Source organism: Panulirus ornatus, chromosome 9 (genome assembly GCF_036320965.1).
Source record: "Panulirus ornatus isolate Po-2019 chromosome 9, ASM3632096v1, whole genome shotgun sequence".
NCBI lineage: Eukaryota > Metazoa > Arthropoda > Malacostraca > Decapoda > Palinuridae > Panulirus > Panulirus ornatus.
The window spans coordinates 42,766,514-42,788,384 of NC_092232.1; the positions used below are offsets into that span (position 1 = coordinate 42,766,514).

The 21,871-nt window shown below is 39.2% G+C and overlaps 1 protein-coding gene across 1 annotated transcript in view; it reads left to right on the forward strand.

The window, feature by feature from the left end:
• The first annotated feature begins 385 nt into the window (after window positions 1-385).
• LOC139750367 (uncharacterized) overlaps window positions 386-21,871 on the forward strand; it is a 146,237-nt gene continuing 124,751 nt past the window's right edge. The window contains exon 1 of the mRNA XM_071665086.1: window positions 386-519. The gene's annotated coding sequence lies outside the window, so the exon portion shown is untranslated. The remainder of the gene's footprint in view (window positions 520-21,871) is intronic.

The window sequence follows — 21,871 nt, forward strand, 5'->3', positions numbered from 1 at the left end:
ATGTATTGCAGTCTATATAAAAAGATTTACAATTAGGAAATCCTGCCGATCAACTGTACAATAAAATACGACTTTTGATGGTTTCCCGTGGCAACAGCTCATGATTCCATCCAAAATAACTAGCTCCACAGGGTATAAGACCCAAAATCTTATGTCTTGCAAGATTATTACGCATTTAAAGTTTCTCTTTTGGATCACTTATGCGAATGTGTTGCAATGAGCTATGTATAGCATTAATGATTTTTCGATATCTTTTAGTATATTATTCATCATCTCTGTGACTTTGGTTAATTTTGGATAGCAATTAGTCAAACAAGAAGCATATCTATTGAGAATATTCGGCTAAGAACAGGAATTATGTGGAGCCTTATGAAAGTCGGTGAAGGTTTCGGACTCGTCCATCAGCCGTCTTGTGTATAAGCTCACATGGCCTGCATCTGATCAGTGCACCACATCTGCACACGCTTGTCAAACTATTCACTGCATGGTTAACTAAAGAGGAACGAGCACAGAAAGACTGTAAGTAATGTTTTTGTTCATATATTTTTTTTTTAGTAAGTAGGATTATAAGCTGAGAGATTATAGCTCAATGTGAACCATACCGGTATGTCATATGGAAGCCAACGGAGTAATGAGGCGAAGGTATATTTCGCCCAAATTTTCCTGAGTGTATCCAAATGAAAATCTCAACCTTAGTGAAGCATTGACACACAAAAAAAGTTACCTTTAAGGGCAAACGTGAAGTTCAACACGGAGAATGGTTAGTTTAGAAGTGTTTTGCCATAAGCTTTGGAGAGACTTGACTATAGTTCACAGTGCTAGTGGGGTGTTTAGTGAGAACTATTTTGTAAACAGAGCATTATGTGGAACATCATGTTTTATTGAATCATATATGTTGGTAGAAGTGAGGATTATGTATGTCAGGGAAAATGTGGGGTTAGTTGATTTAATAGTATGTAAGACATTATGAAACTTAACAGAACCCATTGCAACCTCGATGGTGTCCTAGACTACGGACGCCACTTTCATAGGCTTGTTAATTTAGCTTCTCTCTGACAGAATTTTTTTTTAAACTATTGCAAGGAATGATTTAAGAGAGTGAGATTTTGCTTTTCTGTCTTCTAAAACTATCAGTATAAATTAACATGTTAATGATAGGGTCATGAATGTTGGGGACAGTGTGGTGATAATAGCAGTACAATAATGGGGTCATGAATGTTGGGGACAGTGTGGTGATAATAGCAGTACAATAATGTCAGTTGTTAGAATTGATCAATTTGCACTCTTAATATTTAAAGAGCACAATTTATGTAGTTGTAGGTATTATCAAATGTTATGGAAAATGTATAGTACTCTACAGCTGTCACGTTCTTTCATTTGGTTGGCAATGTGAGCAAGTTTGGATATCTAAAGAGATTTAAGAATCTGACCCTCAGTGGGAAGGATCTCATAAGTGATAGTTTGAGTTTTAAATTGATGTATACATATGGACTTGCTTATCATATTTGCAAAAGTTGGATTAAAAAATCATCAGGTATGGCAGCATTTACTGGAATGCGTTATTGATAAAAGGATGATAGGCATTTCTACACTACAGACAAGTTTTCACATATTATTACAGCATCATTTGATATTTATATTGATATATGAACTGAATAATGCTCTATAGAATTTGGACATGCACTAGATGAATGTTTTTGGCTAGATGTCCGCAGGATGTTCATTTTTGTAGCAATGGGAAGCCATAGGCATCCCCCCCCTGTTCATTTACCATTCATAAAATTTCGGTGAAAGTGTTATGAATAAGTCTTTTAAACTTATCAGTGTTGATTGTGTCCTCACTTTACAATTTCCCTCTGTTTTAATGCCATGACTACTTTACAGAGAATTTGAATTGATGGAGTTACAGGTGCTACCCTAAAATCCCTCTGTCATCTTGACGTGTTACAACTGTGTGCTCTTGAAAATTTCTGTGATATCTATCTTAGAAAAGTGGTCTACATATACTAAAAAACTACAAAGACCCAACCATCACTCCCTGATATCTAAGATTTATCATAATTTCTTAACATTTCAATCAGCATATACTGGACACATGCATGATTGATCATTTTTTCCTAATGCTGATAAATGTCAGTAAACAGGACAGACTGTGCAGACACTTGTGCCACAAACTATCCTTCTCAAAGGCAGCCATTATGTGTAGTCCTTGGTAGTAGATCAGCATTCATATATTTTTGTAATTCTCAGCTGTTGCGAGAGGTTAATGGTATCTCTTAGATAGTGAAATCCTCTGAAATCTAAGAGGACTGCAGTAGGGATGGTGAAATACATCTGTAATACTGAATTGACCCAATCGACTAATGAAATTTATGTTTATTAACAGTTTTAGGTTAGGCCAGCTTCTATGATGCTTTGATGTATTCAGTGAGGAGTATGGCATTGCATCATCAGAATGGAAATTTTAAAATATATTCACTAAATCCACATGAGAAAGCACGAAACTGCCTATATAAACAAATTAGGTTGGAGCCTCTGTAAAGACTGTTAGAGTTACCTACTATCATTAGTCTGTTAAGGATGAGGCATAAAGGCTAAGAAGTGGCACTGGAGTTGATTAGTTATGGAGACAGATGTCAGACGTATAGATAAAAATATTAGGCCTTATACAGTATTATAGATGTGTTTTACTGACCATACTGCAGTCATTTTTTATTGTGATGGAAATTGTTGTGTAGGGAGACCCAAATGCTAATTGCAGTATCCCTAAAATACCAAAATCCAAGAGGATTGTGGCAGGGTTGGTTTAATACTCCAGTAATGTTGTAGGAAACCCAGTCAGCTTGAGAAATGTTTATAGTGACTTTATTATTTTCCATACACATTTTTATGAGTTTTTGCAATCTCCATTCCAGTGCAGTACTCAACTCCCTTGTCTTTCAGAAAAATGGGTATTTTCATGTAAAGTGAAAAATAATTTCTTAAATACAAAATGAACGAATATCATTTAATGTTATATGTTATATGGTTTCGAGGTGTGAGCTATAGATAGAGTTGTCCGGAGGAGGGTGGATGTGTTGGAAATGAGATGTTTGAGGACAATACGTAGTGTGAGGTGATTTGATCGAGTAAGTAATGAAAGGGTGAGAGAGATGTGTGGTAATAAAAAGAGTGTGGTTGAGAGAGCAGAAGAGGGTGTATTGAAATGGTTTGGTCACATTGAGAGAATGAGTGAGGAAAGATTGACTAAGAGGATATATGTGTTAGAGGTGGAGGGAACAAGGAGAAGTGGGATACCAAATTGGAAGTGGAAGGAAGGAGTGAAAAAGTTTTTTAGCGATCGGGGCCTGAACATGCAGGAGGGTGAAAGGCATGCAAGGAATAGAGTGAATTGGAGTGATGTGGTATACTGGGGTCGATGTGCTGTCAAAGGATTGAACCAGGGCATGTGAAGCGCTGGGGTAAACCATGGGAAGTTTTGTGGGGCCTGGATGTGGAAAGGGAGCTGTGGTTTCGGTGCATTGTACATAACAGCTAGAGACTGTGTGTGAACAAATGTGGCCATTGTTTTTTCTAGCGCTACCTCGCGCGCGTGCAAGGGGAGGTGGGTGTGTCATTTCATGTGTTGTTGCAGGGTGGTGATGGGAATGAATAAAGGCAGCAAGTATGAATTTTGTTCATGTGTATATATGTATATGTCTGTGTATGTATATTTATATGTTGAAATGTACAGGTATGTATATGTGCGTGTGTGGACGTGTATGTATATACATGTGTATGTGGGTGGGTTGGGCCGTTCTTTCATCTGTTTGCTTTTGCTACCTCGCTAACGCGGGAGACAACAACAAAGTATAATGAAAATGAAATACACATCATTTAAGAAAAATGAAACTGCAGTACTTTATTATTTTCCATATGCATTTTTATGAATTTTTGCAATCTCTATCCCAATGCAGTACTTGACTCTCTAGCCTTTCTGAAAAATGGGTATTTTCATGTATAGTGAAAAACAGTTTCTAACACTAAATGAACAAACATCATTCAAGAAAAATTAAACTGCAAGAGAAACAGATAGTATAAGCCTCAACTTACCTAGGAAGAAATGATAAACTGGTCAGAACTTATTTCTGATGCAGTGGTAAGCCCAGCACAGTTTGATGTTGACATGTGTCTCCAGGTGGTTCTGTTTGTATTAGCACAGACCCCACCGCTCATGGTCCCTTGCATGTAAACATCCTTGTTCTGCATGGCTCTGACAGTGTGAAGTTGTGTAGATAGTTTCATTATGACATTTATAATGGTATTTTTATGTGCCTTTATTAATTTATTCAGTGGTTGTGGTGGATTTCTCAAATTTCAGGGGATTGTATTGTTTAGGGAGAATCATTAGATTGAATTTTTATAGGTTCTGTCATTGTTTTTCAAGCATTTAACCCACTTTTAAGGAAGGTGAGTGGTTTCAGGTGAAGGTTGGTCTTGGCAGGGTTCTCTGATGTCACCATTGCTGTTAAATCTCTTTATGAATTGGGCGAAGGGAGGTGAGTGTTAGGGTTTTAGAAAGAGGAGCAAGTCTTCAGTCTGTCAGGGATTTGGGTGTTCATGGGAGTTTGTCAATTACTGCTTATTGATGACATGATATTGGTGACACTTCAAGTGAGAAACTGCAGAAGCTGGTTTACAAGTTTGGGAGAGCGTGTGAAAGAAGGAAGGTAAATGTGAATAAAAGCCAGTTTTAGGGTTAGCAGTAGGGAGACAGGTTATTTGGAGTGTAAGTGAATAAAGAAGTCCTGGAGAAAGTGTGGTGTTTTAGATATTTAGAGACTAGGATTGCACATGGCAATGAATGGAATCATTGGAGCTAAACTGAGCCATAAGGTGGGTGAGAGGGTGAAGTTCCTGGGCCTATTGAGGTGTTTGGAAAGGGAGGTAACTGTCAAGGAGAGTAAAGGTGGGTATTGTTTTGTATTTCCTTTTTTATAATTCTTCAAAGGAAATGTTTTTCGTTTTGTACAGTGTCCCTTAATATACCATTACGTTTTCATTTATAGATTTGAAGAATGTTATAAATCTTTTTCTTCTGTTATGTTACTGACTTTATTTTATGTAGATTATTATTAAAGGATTGTAAAAGTTATGATTATTACTTTTTTGTACATGGAAGTGCTTGTTTTGTCGAAACAATAATCTTGGGATCTGGAGCTATATTGATGAAACGCAGATTCGCTCTCTGCTGGTTGCTTGCTAGGTGACTAGACATGTGCACCATCTGTCCTTGATTTATTTTCATATCGAAGGATAAGGGTATAGGCATTATTTATGAAGGAAAAAGAGCAATACTTATGAGTTGATGTAAATTTCAGATTTGATTAGAATAAGTTTCGGTGGCTAGTTCGCCATGGCGTCCATCCTTTGTTCGGATTAAGATTTGTATTTTTGTTATAACTTGCAAAATGCAGTATTGTTTTGTTGTTTTTTCAAGCGTATTGGTGATCCTGACCTGTCTATTTATTGAAATGTGATAAGTACAAAGTTGGATTTGGTGTTTAGAGATGTTACTCTCGACTGTTTCCTAGAGGTAGCAGTGTCTACATACCCTAGTTTATCAACTGAAATGGTTATTATAGGACATAAACCTGGACTAATGTGTTAAGGGATAGATGCCCACTGTTGTTGAGGGCAGTTAGGATCTTGACACGTTGGGGTTTATCAGAGATAGATTGCCCCATTGTAAGTGTACCAGTGTGAACCAGATTGAATAATCTTGTACCTACAAATAAGTGGTAAAATTATGTATTAGGTGTAAATCATTGTACTTGTGGTATGGATGGGTCAGGTCATTTATTATTTTGTGTGCAATAAACCAACTCAGTGTCAATTATGGCTGAATGTAATGTAAAAAAAAAGTTTGTGGAGTCCCCACACTTGCATAATTGGTACCAGTGCACTGAAGATGAATTGTTCCAAATAGCAGGTATGTATGAAATTCCTTTAAGGTCAGGTGCTAAAAGTGAAATACAAACAGACTTGGTGGAAGAACAAAATTCTGTGGGTATATTAGGAGGTGAGGAAGAACGGATTACGGATGTTGACCCTGTTGCAGAGATGGGCATGAGTGAACTTGTAATGTTAGAGAGGATGAGATTAGCATTTGAATTTAAGAAAGTTCAAATGCAAATAGAGGCAGAAAATAAGAGAACACAGGTGCAAATGCAGATTAAGGCAGAAAATAAGAAAATGCAATGCAGATTGAGGCAGGAAATAAGAGAACACAAATATGGATTAAGGCAAAAAATAATAGAACACAAATGCAGATTGAGGCAGAAAACAAGAGAACACAAATGCAAATTGAGGCAGAAAATAAGAGAACACAGACGCAGATTGAGACAAAATATGAGAACACAAGTGCAGATTGTGGCAGAAAGTAAGAGAACACAAGTGCAGATTGAGGCAGATAAATAGTTTAGATTGAAAAAGTTACAGGCTCATGCATGGATGGGTACCAGGCAAACCAGTGATGATGTGGATGCCAGAGTGAGTAATTTTCCAAAGATTATAGAGAAGGAGACTGGGATTTCTTTGATCAGTTTGAGAAAATAGCCAATTTGAAAGGTTGGGATAAGAGTGAGTGGGCAATTTTTTGTTCAAACAAAATTCAGAGTTAAAGCAAGAGGGGCATATACATGTTTAGGTATAAAAGAATGTGTTATGAAGTAGTCAAAGAAGCTGTGTTAAAAACTATTCAGTTGAGTCCAGAAGTTTACAGGAGAAGGTTTAGAGTCAGAGGATATTAAAGGACCAGACTCATCTAGAGTTAGTGAGATTATGTCAAATGAAATTTGACAGGTGGTGTAAATCTGACATGTCAAAACTATGAAAGGCTTGAGGCAAATGATTTTGCTAGAGCTTTTTAAATTTATAGCTGAGATCCTTGCAACAATAAGTTCACATTTACGGAAAGTTGGAGTTAAAAAGGCTTTGCGGTATTAGGTCTTGAATACCCAGGAGGATATCTATGCGGAACAGATGGGATAGACTGTACTGGATCAATGTGATATCATTGGGCTGAACTGACATATGAAATGGACAAGCATCTCCACTTACTTCACGAGCCAAGATCCAGCAGGACTCAACGGGTGAAGTCAACATGGTAACCTCAGGAAGTCAAGCTAGCAAACAATGGCATCCCCTTCCTGAAATGACCAGCGACATGGAGCTCATCAGCCAAGGACTGAATATAATGAAGCTCTGTGATCCTCGCTTTGGTTACAAGAATATTCTTCCTCCCACCAGTGATGCTACTACGTTTGTGAATCAAGAACCATTGCAACACAAACCTTGCCAGGTGGTAGAGTGACCCGCAGTGTATCGAGACAGACTTCCCTAGAACTTTTTTAAAGGGAAAGTAAATGTTTATAGTTGTGTTACTGGAGTGATAGTTTTCATACATGGTGCTCTGACAAGAAAATAGTGAAATTGGAAAAAATGTAGCTTAGACATTGAAGCTTATTCTTTCATTGAAATGTGAACAAAGGGAGTTTTTTCAAAGTGATAGAGATGGAAAGCAAAGAGGTGTTTTTCAGAAATGTACTGGAAAAGTTGAGGTCCAGATAAATTTTTTTGGTATGTCAAGGCTTTATTATGGCGGATGACCAACTACCTACCCTCATGTATCCAAGATATGGTTGTACTTTGTGTAATGAAGACAATTGAGAAACATCATAAGCCAATATTCCTGTTTCATGATAAGAGAAGTGGACCAGGTAGTATGATACAGTGGTTAAATTGATGAAAACTACTATTGACATTTGTGTAAATAAATTATACATTTCCCTTTTCCATAGCCAGAGGTTGAACCATTATGTGACATTCATTTTTCAGTTTATTTCAAGCTAGGAGTTTCAGTTTTCTAAATTATTTCTTACATTTTTCATATGTATATATATATGTATGTGTGTATGTATGCGTATGTATGTGTGTATATATGTGTATGTGTGTAAGTATATATATATATATTATCCCTGGGAATAGGGGTGAAAGAATACTTCCCACGCATTCCTCGCGTGTCGTAGAAGGCGACTAGAGTGGACGGGAGCGGGGGGCCAGAAATCCTCCCCTCCTTGTATTTTTAACTTTCTAAAATGGGAAACAGAAGAAGGAGTCACGCAGGGAGTGCTCATCCTCCTCGAAGGCTCAGACTGGGGTGTCTAAATGTCTGTGGATGTAACCAAGATGTGAAAAAAGGAGAGATAGGTAGTATGTTTGAGGAAAGGAACCTGGATGTTTTGGCTCTGAGTGAAACGAAGCTCAAGGGTAAAGGGAAAGAGTGATTTGGGAATGTCTTGGGAGTAAAGTCAGGGGTTAGTGAGAGGACAAGAGCAAGGGAAGGAGTAACAGTACTCCTGAAACAGGAGTTGTGGTAGTATGTGATAGAATGTAAGAAAGTAAATTCTCGATTAATATGGGTAAAACTGAAAGTTGATGGAGAGATATGGGTGATTATTGGTGCATTTGCAACTGGGCATGAGAAGAAAGATCATGAGAGGCAAGTGATTTGGGAGCAGCTGAATGAGTGTGTTAGTGGTTTTGATGCATGAGACCGGGTTATAGTGATGGGTGATTTGAATGCAAAGGTGAGTAATGTGGCAGTTGAGGGAATAATTGGTATACATGGGGTGTTCAGTGTTGTAAATGGAAATGTTGAAGAGCTTGTAGATTTATGTGCTGAAAAAGGACTGGTGATTGGGAATACCTGGTTTAAAAAGCGAGATATACAAAAGTATACGTATGTAAGTAGGAGAGATGGCCAAAGAGCGTTATTGGATTACGTGTTAATTGACAGGCGCGCGAAAGAGAGACTCTTGGATGTTAATGTGCTGAGAGGTGCAACTGGAGGGATGTCTGATCATTATCTTGTGGAGGCTAAGGTGAAGATTTGTATGGGTTTTCAGAAAAGAAGAGTGAATGTTTGGGTGAAGTGGGTGGTGAGAGTAAGTGAGCTTGGGAAGGAGACTTGTGTGAGGAAGTACCAGGAGAGACTGAGTACAGAATGGAAAAAGGTGGGAACAATGGAAGTAACGGGAGTGGGGGAGGAATGGGATGTATATAGGGAATCAGTGATGGATTGCGCAAAAGATGCTTGTGGCATAAGAAGAGTGGGAGGTGGGTTGATTAGAAAGGGTAGTGAGTGGTGGGATGAAGAAGTAAGATTATTAGTGAAAGAGAAGAGAGAGGCATTTGGACGATTTTTGCAGGGAAAAAATGCAATTGAGTGGGAGATGTATAAAAGAAAGAGACAGGAGGTCAAGAGAAAGGTGCAAGAGGTGAAAAAGAGGGCAAATGAGAGTTGGGGTGAGAGAGTATCATTAAATTTTAGGGAGAATAAAAAGATGTTCTGGAAGGAGGTAAATAAAGTGCGTAAGACAAGGGAGCAAATGGGAACTTCAGTGAAGGGCGCAAATGGGGAGGTGATAACAAGTAGTGGTGATGTGAGAAGGAGATGGAGTGAGTATTTTGAAGGTTTGTTGAATGTGTTTGATGATAGAGTGGCAGATATAGGGTGTTTTGGTCGAGGTGGTGTGCAAAGTGAGAGGGTTAGGGAGAATGATTACGTAAACAGAGAAAAGGTAGTAAAAGCTTTGCGGAAGATGAAAGCCGGCAAGGCAGCAGGTTTGGATGGTATTGCAGTGGAATTTATTAAAAAAGAGGGTGACTGTATTGTTGACTGGTTGGTAAGGTTATTTAATGTATGTATGACTTATGGTGAGGTGCCTGAGGATTGGCGGAATGCGTGCATAGTGCCATTGTACAAAGGCAAAGGGGATAAGAGTGAGTGCTCAAATTACAGAGGTATAAGTTTGTTGAGTATTCCTGGTAAATTATATTGGAGGGTATTGATTGAGAGGGTGAAGGCATGTACAGGACATCAGATTGGGGAAGAGCAGTGTGGTTTCAGAAGTGGTAGAGGATGTGTGGATCAGGTGTTTGCTTTGAAGAATGTATGTGAGAAATACTTAGAAAAGCAAATGGATTTGTATGTAGCATTTATGGATCTGGAGAAGGCATATGATAGAGTTGATAGAGATGCTCTGTGGAAGGTATTAAGAATATATGGTGTGGGAGGCAAGTTGTTAGAAGCAGTGAAAAGTTTTTATCGAGGATGTAAGGCATTTGTACGTGTAGGAAGAGAGGAAAGTGATTGGTTCTCAATGAATGTAGGTTTACGGCAGGGGTGTGTGATGTCTCCATGGTTGTTTAATTTGTTTATGGATGGGGTTGTTAGGGAGGTGAATGCAAGAGTTTTGGAAAGAGGGGCAAGTGTGAAGTCTGTTGTGGATGAGAGAGCTTGGGAAGTGAGTCAGTTGTTGTTCGCTGATGATACATCGCTGGTGGCTGATTCATGTGAGAAACTGCAGAAGCTGGTGACTGAGTTTGGTAAAGAGTGTGAAAGAAGAAAGTTAAGAGTAAATGTGAATAAGAGCAATGTTATTAGGTACAGTAGGGTTGAGGGTCAAGTCAATTGGGAGGTTAGTTTGAATGGAGAAAAACAGGAGGAAGTAAAGTGTTTTAGATATCTGGGAGTGGATCTGGCAGCGGATGGAACCATGGAAGCGGAAGTGAATCATAGGGTGGGGGAGGGGACGAAAATCCTGGGAGCCTTGAAGAATGTGTGGAAGTCGAGAACATTATCTCGGAAAGCAAAAATGGGTATGTTTGAAGGAATAATGGTTCCAACAATGTTGTATGGTTGCGAGGCGTGGGCTGTGGATAGAGTTGTGCGCAGGAGGGTGGATGTGCTGGAAATGAGATGTTTGAGGACAGTGTGTGGTGTGAGGTGGTTTGATCGAGTAAGTAACTTAAGGGTAAGAGAGATGTGTGGAAATAAAAAGAGCGTGGTTGAGAGAGCAGAAGAGGGTGTTTTGAAATGGTTTGGGCACATGGAGAGAATGAGTGAGGAAAGATTGACCAAGAGGATATATGTGTCGGAGGTGGAGGGAACGAGGAGAAGTGGGAGACCAAATTGGAGGTGGAAAGATGGAGTGAAAAAGATTTTGAGTGATTGGGGCCTGAACATGCAGGAGGGTGAAAGGAGGGCAAGGAATAGAGTGAATTGGATCGATGTGGTATACCGGGGTTGACGTGCTGTCAGTGGATTGAATCAGGGCATGTGAACGTCTGTGGTAAACCATGGAAAGTTGTTTGGGGCCTGGATGTGGAAAGGGAGCTGTGGTTTCGGGCATTATTGCATGGCGGCTAGAGACTGAGTGTGAACGAATGGGGCCTTTGTTGTCTTTTCCTAGTGCTACCTCGCTCACATGAGGGGGGAGGGGGATGGTATTCCATGTGTGGCGAGGTGGCGATGGGAGTGAATGGGGGCAGACAGTGTGAATTGTGTGCATGGGTATATATGTATGTGTCTGTGTATGTATATATATGTGTACATTGAGATGTATAGGTATGTATATTTGCGTGTGTGGACGTGTGTGTGTATACATTATGTATGGGGGTGGGTTGGGCCATTTCTTTCGTCTGTTTCCTTGCGCTACCTCGCAAACGCAGGAGACAGCGACAAAGCAAAATAATAATAATATAATTTTTAAATTAGTACATCCTGATGTTAAATAGGAAGTCAATGCAGACAAAGTTAAGGATCTGAAAGAGGCTTCACGTTTAGCAGATCAACTAGCAATTGCATATAAAACGCACAGGAAGAGATGTCAAACAGAGTGGATACAAACAATTTAGATATTAGTCCAGTGACAGAGGTCAACCAAATGAAGCGAAGAGTTCAAAACAAGGTTCAGATTATTGTTATAAGCAAAATGTGGGTGATAAAGTGCAAGATGAACCATGAACAAATGTTACTAAGTCACAGTCAGGTTCTAACAGATCTGAGGGTTGGTAGGAGAGGCCACCAGTGAGATTTTGTGCTTGTGGGGAAATTAGTCATGTCAAATTTCAGTGTAAAAATACCTCAAAGTCAGTTGCATTAACTGTTGTTTGGGGAAGCCTCAGAATATCCATAGTGAGATAAGAGGTAACTGGGACAATGAGGTTAAAAGGTGTGTGGGTAGTTTTAAACCATTTATGACTGAGGGGGAGATGTCATTGGAAGGGTATCCTAAAAACCATATATGACTGAGGGGGAGATGTCATTGGAAGGGTATCCTAAGAGGAAAATTATGATTCTTAGGGACACTGGAACTAACCAGAGCCTAATTCTCAAATGGACCACAGAGTTGTACTCTGGCGAGGAGGCTAGCGTTAGAGGGGTAGGAGTAGGACTGACCATTCCACTTCATTATGTTAACCTTGAGACTGGATTTGTCAATGATAAAATTGTTTGAGTGATGAACTCCCCAGCCATGGAATGGCCATGTTGTCAGGAAATGATTTGGCTGGAGAGAGAGAGTTCTAGAACCAAAAATTATTGATAATCCCCATGACCATGTTGAACTTAATTCTGTTGATTTGTTTATTCCTAAAACAAATATTAATGTTTCTGTTCCTAAAACTGATGTAAAGGGAGTTCCTCATGGTGGTGCTGTTAGACTTACAATTTGTATGTGATGATTATTGCAATGTGAAGAACACTGATGTATATCCTGCTTGTGTTGTTACTAGAGTGATGGCTCAGGTTAGAGATGTAGATGATATAGGGTTAGGTGAACTGTTTGATGAAGAGTGTTATGTCACATTACGAGACAAAAGTGGATTATCTTCCAGATTTCAAAGTTGATAAAGGTTCAGTGGGAAGGTAGTAGTTTTAAGGAATGTTTGGAGTGAGGGAAAGAGAAATGGCCAGTTGGATGATGAGTCAGTAGGATACTGTGTTCATGGTGGGTGTTAAAGAGAAATTGAAGACCTCCAAGCATTCCTACATCAGATCTTTAGGAGATGAATGTATCCTTTGGTGTATAGGAATCATTTTGCTTTATCCCATGAGTCTAGTTATCTGGGCCTTTAGGAATAGGGAAAACTGTAATTTGGCTACTGATGCATTTTTATTTTCTTGGTATTAAGAAAGATGTTGCTGATTTTTGTAAAAGTCATCTAATTTGTTAGTAGGAAAACCACATCAGCTGATTCACCCAGCTCTACTAAAACCTATACCAGCTTTTGGCAAGCTGTTATAGTAAAATCATGTTTAATTGCATTGGACCTTTGCTGAAAACTCGAAGAGGAAATAATTATTTGTTGACTTGTGTATTTGTCAGCCTGCTTTCCTGAAACAATTCCGCTGAGGAATATCTAAGCTGAAGATATTGTAAGTGTTATTTAGATATTTTTTGTGGGTAGGATTGCCAGAAATAATTCAGTCAGATCAAGGGAGCAATTTCATTTCCACTATGTTTGGAAAAGTTTTGAAAGGACTTCACATTAAACAGTCTTTCAAGTCCTTGTCACCCTCAAAGTCAGTTTACCTTATAGTGGTTTCATCAAAAATTGAAGAATAATTTGAGAATGTATTGTGAAGAAATTGGAATTGATTGGGATGAGGGTGACCCATTATCTCTGTTAGCTTTGAGAGACTCTATGTGGAAGTCAGTTGGGTTTAACCCATTTGAGTTTGTTTATGGTCATGATGTGAGGGGGGGCCATTGAGTATGTTGAAGGAAAAGTGGTTAGGTAGTGATGACTCCCTGAATTTGCTGAGCTATGTGTGTGATTTCAATAAAAGACTGTTGACAGCTCGTGAGCTAGCTAGTGAAAATCTGAAGGAGTCCCAGGATGACGTGAAAATCTGGTACAGCCAGAAAGCCAGAGCCCTAGAGATTCAGCCAGGAAAGGTGTTAATGTAACCTCTGATGCAAGGTAGTCCCTTCAAAGCAAGTTATAGTGGTCTGTGGATAGTAGAAAAGAGAGTATGAGATTTGAATTGTAAACCCACCAGATATGCATAAAAAGAACCAGTTATGTCATGTTGATTTAATGAAGCCTCCTTTTTAGAGAAAATTGGAATTTGAAGAATAATACAGTTAGGGAAGAAGTGAGTTGTGGATGTGTAAAGGTTGATGATGAAAAATTTGATGGTCCAGATTATGTTAAGCTGAGTATGTGTGAAGGTAGAATTTTGAAAAATTATGAGGTACTTAGAAGTTAGAAAGTAAGCTTGAACATTTGGACACTGCACAAAGACTTGAAATTGTGGAAATCATAAATGAGTACGTCATTATTTCCTGATGCCATCAGAAGAACAAGTGCTGTAATTTATGATGTGTAGGCAGAAATTGTTTCTCCAATCAAACAACACCCTTAACAAGTGAGTCTGAAGAAAAGAGAGATAATGAAAAAGGAGATAGAATACCTGCTCAAGTGCGATTTGATTGAACCAAGTAACCAAGTATTGCTATTTGTTGTGAAAAACAGCGGAAGCTGTTTTCAGAGATTAGTACATGAAGTGTGGTGTTGAGAATTGTTCAGTATATATTGTTGATATTGTGTTGTATTCTAGGGAGTGGGATGAACATGTGTCCTTGATTAGGAAAGTGTTTAGGAGGTTAGATGAGCAAATCTTATTTGTAGACTTAAGTAAAAATGATATTGTGAAGGCTCATGTTGTGTATTTAGGTTATATTATTGGACAAGGGAAAGTAGGACTGGTTAATGCCAAAATTTAAAGTATAGTGGCATATCCTGTTCCTTCAAACAGAAGAGAGTTATTGAGGTTCCTTGGAATGAGTGGTCATTACAGGTTTTGTAAATTTTTTCCACGTTTGCATTACCAATGAGATTGTTGTCTAATAAAGTACGATATGTGTGGAATGACAACTGTAATGATGGTTTTGCTAAGGTTAGTGCTCCAATTTTATGTATTCCAGATTATGAAAAACCATTTAAGTTGTATGTGGACGCTAGTGATGCCAGTGTTGGTGTAGTGTTAATGCGAGAGAAGCAAGACAATGATCGTCCATTATGTTTATTTCTAAAAGGTCTGTCTTATTAGAGAAATTATAGTACTGTTGAGAAGGAAATGTTAGCTTTGATTTTGAGTTTACAGAATTTTTATGTTTTTTGAGAGGGTTAGGAAAACCCATTTTAGATTTTATGGATCATAATCCTTTAGTGTTTTTGTACAGGATGAAGAATGCTAATCAGCGGTTAATCTATTGGAGACTTATGTTACAAGATTAGGATTTATTTATTCAGCATGTAAGAGGGAAAGATGGTATTGTAGCCGATGCATTGTTCCACATGCCTGCTAATCATGAGTCATCCTGAGGGATGACTCGTGCCTTTTTGAGGAGGGGATGTTATGTATCTCTTTTTTCATATAACCTTCGAAGGAAATGTTTTTTTATTTGTACAGTGCCCCTTAATATACCATTATGGTATCTTATAGATTTGAAAAATGTTATACATCTATTCTTTTATTATGCCTGTCTTTATTTTGTTTGATTATTATTAATGTATTTCATAAGAAGGGCTTGTTTTGTTAAAACGAATAAGAAGCTGGAGCTATATCATTGAAATACAAGTTGTTCTCTCTGCTCATTGCGTGCTCGGTGACTAGACTGGTTCTCTGTATAATCTGGTTGTATTTACACTTGATCCTCTGCTTATGACTTAATTGACTTGTGACCATACGTACGTATGATCGGAAAAAATGTAAATTGAAAAAATATGAAATATGGACTAAAGAATCTTAAAGGTAGAAGAAACTACAGAATCATATGATAAAGCTGGTTAATATAAAATGAGATAATCATGAGATATCCCCGAGATATATTTTTTTTTTTTTTTTTTTTTTTCTCTCCTAAAGAAGGAACAGAGAAGGGGGCCAGGTGAGGATATTTCCCTCAAAGGCCAAGTCCTCTGTTCTTAGCGCTACCTCGCTAACGCGGGAAATGGCGAATAGTTTGGAAGAAAGAAAGAAAATATCCCTGGGGATAGGGGTGAAAGAATACTTCCCACGTATTCCCTGCGTGTCGTAGAAGGCGACTAAAAGGGAAGGGAGCAGGGGCTGGAAATCCTCCCCTCTCGTTTGATTTTCCAAAAGAAGGAACAGAGAAGGGGGCTAGGTGAGGATATTCCCTTAAAGGCCCAGTCCTCTGTTCTTAACGCTACCTCGCTAATGCAGGAAATGGCAAATAGTATTAAAGAAAGAATCGTGATATAAATTGAGTAGGATAAAAGAATGCTGTACAGGTATAGAAATTCTTCATGCCATGCTACATGCGTCTGACTTACATCCATTTCGAGATCCAACCAGTTGGTCAGAGCAGAACTTGGATGCATGTCGGGTAGGAGATGTACCCTTATTGTTGTTACTGTTCTTGATTAATTGTCATATCAAAGATAAGGGTATAGGCATTATTTGTAGAAGGAAAGAGAGAAGTATTTCTGAGTAGATGTGAACTTCAGATTTGATCAGAATGAATGTTCTAGTGGCTAGTCCACCAAGGCGTCCATCGTGTTTGGATATTAATTTGTAGTTTTGTTATTACTTAAAGTGCACAGTATTGTTTAGTTGGTTGTTTCAAATGTATTAGTGATCCTGACCTATCTTCTTTATTATTATTATTATTATTATTATTATTATTATTATTATTATACTTAATCGCCGTTTCCTGCGTTAGCGAGGTAGCACAGGGAAACGGACGAAAGAATGGCTTAACCCACCCCCATACACGTGTATTCATAGATGCCCACACACACACATACATACCTATGTATTTCAATGTTATTTTATTATTTATTATAATTTGTTGCTGTCTCCCACGTTAGCGAGGTAACACAAGGAAACAGATGAAAGAATGGCCCAACCCACCAACATACACATGTATATACATAAATGCCCACACATGCATACATATATACCTGTACATTTCAACATATACGTACATATACATACACAGACTTATATACACATGTACATATTTATACATGCTGCCTTCATCCATTCCCGCCGCCACCCCGCTACACATGAAATGGCACCCCCACCCTGCATGCTTACTAGATAGCGCTAGGAGAAGACAGAAAAGGCCATATTCGTTCACACTTAGTCTCTAGCAGTCATGTGTAATGCACCGAAACCACAGCTCCTTTTCCACATCTAGGCCCCACAAAACTTTCCATGTTTACCCCAGACGCTTCACATGCCCTGGTTCAATCCATTAACAGCACATTGACCCCAGTATACCATATTGTTCCAATTCACTCTATTCCTTGCACGCCTTTCACCCTCCTGTATGTTCAGGCCCTGATCACTCAAAATCTTTTTCACTCCATCCTTCCACCTCCAATTTGGTCTTCCACTTCTCGTTCCCTCCACCTCTGACATATCCTCTTTGTCAATCTTTCCTCACTCATTCTCTCCATGTGACCAAACTATTTCAATACTCCTGCTTTCTCAACTACACTCTTTTTTATTATGACACATCTCTCTTACCCTTTCATTACTTACTCGATCAAACCACCTCACACCACATGTTGTCCTCAAACATCTCATTTCCAACACATCCACCCTCCTCCGCGCAGCCCTATCTATAGCCCTTGCCTTACATCCATATAACATTCCTTCAAACACCCATTTTTGCTCCAAGATAACGTTCTTGCCTTCCACACATTCTTCAGTGCTCCCAGAACTTTCGCCATCCTCCTCCACCCTATGACTCACTTCTGCTTCCATGGTTCCATCCACTGCCAAATCCACTTCCAGATATCTAAAACACTTCACTTCCTCCAGCTTTTCTCCATTCAAACTTACCTCCCAATTTACTCGTCCCTCAACCCTACTAAACCTAATAACTGTGCTCTCATTCACATTTACTCTCAGCTTTCTTCTTTCACACACTTTACCAAACTCAGTCACCAGCTTCTGCAGTTTCTCATCCGAATCAGCCACCAGCACTGTATCATCAGCAAACAACAACTGACCCACTTCCCAAGCTCTCTCATCCACAACAGACTGCAGACTTTCCCCTCTTTCCAAAACTCTTTCATTCACCTCCCTAACAACCCCATCCATAAACAAATTAAACAGTCATGGAGACATCACGCACTTTTCACTGCTTCTAGCAACTTACCTCCCACACCATATATTCTTAATACCTTCCACAGAGCATCTCTGTTAACTCTTATCATATGCTTTCTCCAGATCCATAAATGCTACACACAAATCCATCTGTTTTTCTAAGTATTTCTCTTGTACATTCTGCAAAGCAAACACCTGACTCACACATCCTCTACCACTTCTGAAACCACACTGCTCTTTCCCAATCTGATGCTCTGTACATGCCTTTACCCTCCCATATGATTTCCCAGGAATACTCAACAAACTTATACCTCTGTAATTTGAACACTCACCTTTATCGCCTTTCCCTTTGTGCAGTGGCACTATGCACGCATTTCGCCAATCCTCAGGCACTTCACCATGAACCATACATACATTGAATATCCTCACCAACCATTCAGCAACACAGTCACCCCCTTTTTTAATAAATTCCACGGCAATACCATTCAAACACACTGCCTTATTGGCTTTCATCTTCTGCAAAGCTTTCACTACCTCTTGTTTGTTTACCAAATCATTCTCCCTGACCCTCTCACTTCGCACACCACCTCAACCAAAACACCCTATATCTGCCAATCTATCATCAAACACATTCAACAAACCTTCAAAATACTCATTCCATCTCCCTCTTACTTCACCACTACTTGTTATTACCTCCCCATTTGCCCCCTTCACCAATGTTCCCATTTGTTCTCTTGTCTTATGCACTTTATTTACCTCCTTCCAAAACATCTTTTTCTTCTCCCTAAATTTTAATGATACTCTCATTTGCCCCCTCTTTTTTGCGTCTTGCACCTTTCTCTTAACCTCTTGTCTCTTTCTTTTATACATCTCCCAGTCATTTGCACTATTTCAACATTTTTTTTTTTTTATACTCTGTCGCTGTCTCCCGCGTCTGCGAGGTAGCGCAAGGAAACAGACGAAAGAAATGGCCCCCCCCCCATACACATGTATATACATACGTCCACACACGCAAATATACATACCTACACAGCTTTCCATGGTTTACCCCAGACGCTTCACATGCCTTGATTCAATCCACTGACAGCACGTCAACCCCGGTATACCACATCGCTCCAATTCACTCTATTCCTTGCCCTCCTTTCACCCTCCTGCATGTTCAGGCCCCGATCACACAAAATCTTTTTCACTCCATCTTTCCACCTCCAATTTGGTCTCCCTCTTCTCCTCGTTCCCTCCACCTCCGACACATATATCCTCTCGGTCAATCTTTCCTCACTCATTCTCTCCATGTGCCCAAACCACTTCAAAACACCCTCTTCTGCTCTCTCAACCATGCTCTTTTTATTTCCACACATCTCTCTTACCCTTACGTTACTCACTCGATCAAACCACCTCACACCACACATTGTCCTCAAACATCTCATTTCCAGCACATCCATCCTCCTGCGCACAACTCTATCCATAGCCCACGCCTCGCAACCATACAACATTGTTGGAACCACTATTCCTTCAAACATACCCATTTTTGCTTTCCGAGATAATGTTCTCGACTTCCACACATTCTTCAAGGCCCCCAGAATTTTCGCCCCCTCCCCCACCCTATGATCCACTTCCGCTTCCATGGTTCCATCCGCTGCCAGATCCACTCCCAGATATCTAAAACACTTCACTTCCTCCAGTTTTTCTCCATTCAAACTCACCTCCCAGTTGACTTGACCCTCAACCCTACTGTACCTAATAACCTTGCTCTTATTCACATTTACTCTTAACTTTCTTCTTCCACACACTTTACCAAACTCAGTCACCAGCTTCTGCAGTTTCTCACATGAATCAGCCACCAGCGCTATTTCAACATATACATACATATACATACACAGACATACATATATACACACACGTACATATTCATACTTGCTGCTTTCATCCATATTTATTGAAATATAAGGTCAAAGTTGGATTTGGTGTTTAGAGATGTCACTCTTGACTTTTACTTTGAGAAGTGGCGTCTACATAGCCTAATGTATCAACCGAAAGTTATTTCAGGACATAAACCTTGGCTAATGTGTTAAGGGGTCGAGACCCACCGTAGTTGAGGTTGGTTGGGATAGTGACATTATGAAAGGAATGTTGTGTTGATGCAAGGGGTGGGCCTGAGATGACGGAGTATGGAAGAGGGTGAATTTATTAGAAATGAAATGGTTGAGGACAGTATGTTGTGTGAAATGCATTGATCAAGTACTTATATGGCAGGGTGAGAGAAAGATGTGTTAGCGAGAGTAGTATGTATACGAATATGAAAATGATAGGTAAGAGAGAGGTGTGTTAGTGAGAGGAGTATGTATATGAGAGCTGTAAAGGGGCTGAAACGGTTTGGACATATGGAGAAGATGAGTGAGGAGAGGGTATGGAAGTGAAGGGAAGAAGAAAAAGGGGAAGCCAAGGAGGTGGAAGATGCATTGAAAGATGCTTTGAGTATTTGGTTCCTGAACAGGACCTGAACACGCATGAAGGTGTGAAACATGCCAGGGATGGAGCAGATTGGAGTGATGGGGTGTACAAGAGGTGATATGCTATCAGTTGTCTAAGCCACTGCATGTGAAGCAGTCTTGGGGAAACCACAGAAACATCTAAGGACTCTGGTTGTGGACAGGGGGATATGTTTTGATGCATTATACATGACAGCTAGAGAGTGGATGTCAGCAGGTGAGCCAGTTTTTCATGGGATTCTGGCTTTAACTTGCTAATAAGGGAAACAGAACAAATATGAAAGAAAATCTACTTTTGCATTATGAGTGATGACCAGTACATTTGAATAATATTCATATTTCCTCACCATTATTGCTTTATATGATATTGTTGAATGAAATATAATAACCCCAGCTTTTATTTTCTCTAAACATTATACTACCTATTCAGAACGAAATGACTCAGTGCCTAAAGTTAGTTTCAGTGCTGGCTAAAGGAATGATATACCTTCTGTTCTTGATAATGAAGTCAGTAATCGTGAGGGTCATTAAGAATACGGGAAATATGAGGTTGATTAATGTAAGAATCATTGAAAAAGTTGTAAAGATCAACAGAATGAAGGAAATCTTTACTAAAGATCACCTAATAAAATGCATGAAAGGAGTGACTACAGAAACAGTGTAAAGAAAACTAGGCTTGGTTGAAGTCAGTTGTTGATATACTATGGATTTACAGTTATGCAAGGGGAGTGACAGGGTAAAGAAACTGTATATTTCAACAATTAAGAAATGTGATGAGTGCTAAGCAATAACCCTGCCATTCTGGTAAAACTTTCATCCTAGATACTCATATGCATTTGATATGATGGGCTGCGGGGGGTAGTTTGCGTGGAGTATCTGCAAGTAGGGAGGCAGAGGAATAACACTTGTTTACGTTTTCAACTGTTGGCTGACTGGTGGAATCATGTTTTGTCTGGTACATTTTGACAGTAACTTTGTAAATGTTGAAGATGAATCTTTGCTGCTAAGGATGGTTTTTAGGCTCTGTTGTCATGAAGTATAGTGATGTGTGTCTGTCTGTGCTGTAAGAGTGAGGGGCATCTGAACTGTAAGTGTTTGGTGTCTTTTTCCATTTATAGTATGTAGTACTTTTCCATGAACTCACTCATATTTTGTGCATCCATTGTGCTATCACATTTCTCCAGTCGTCAATATATCTGTTTTACCATTGACTTGGAGGTCATTTTGCATCATTAACTTAGTAATTGCTGGTTTATTTCAACCTTAGATGCTGTTTGCTGTAATGAAATTCCTCCCACCCCTATGCAGGATGTTAATGCCTCCCTTTATTTGATACCATCAGTTCTCCAAAGTTTCTCCCATCAATTTGATAACACAGTTGACATAGTCATCTGTATCTCTTACCTTT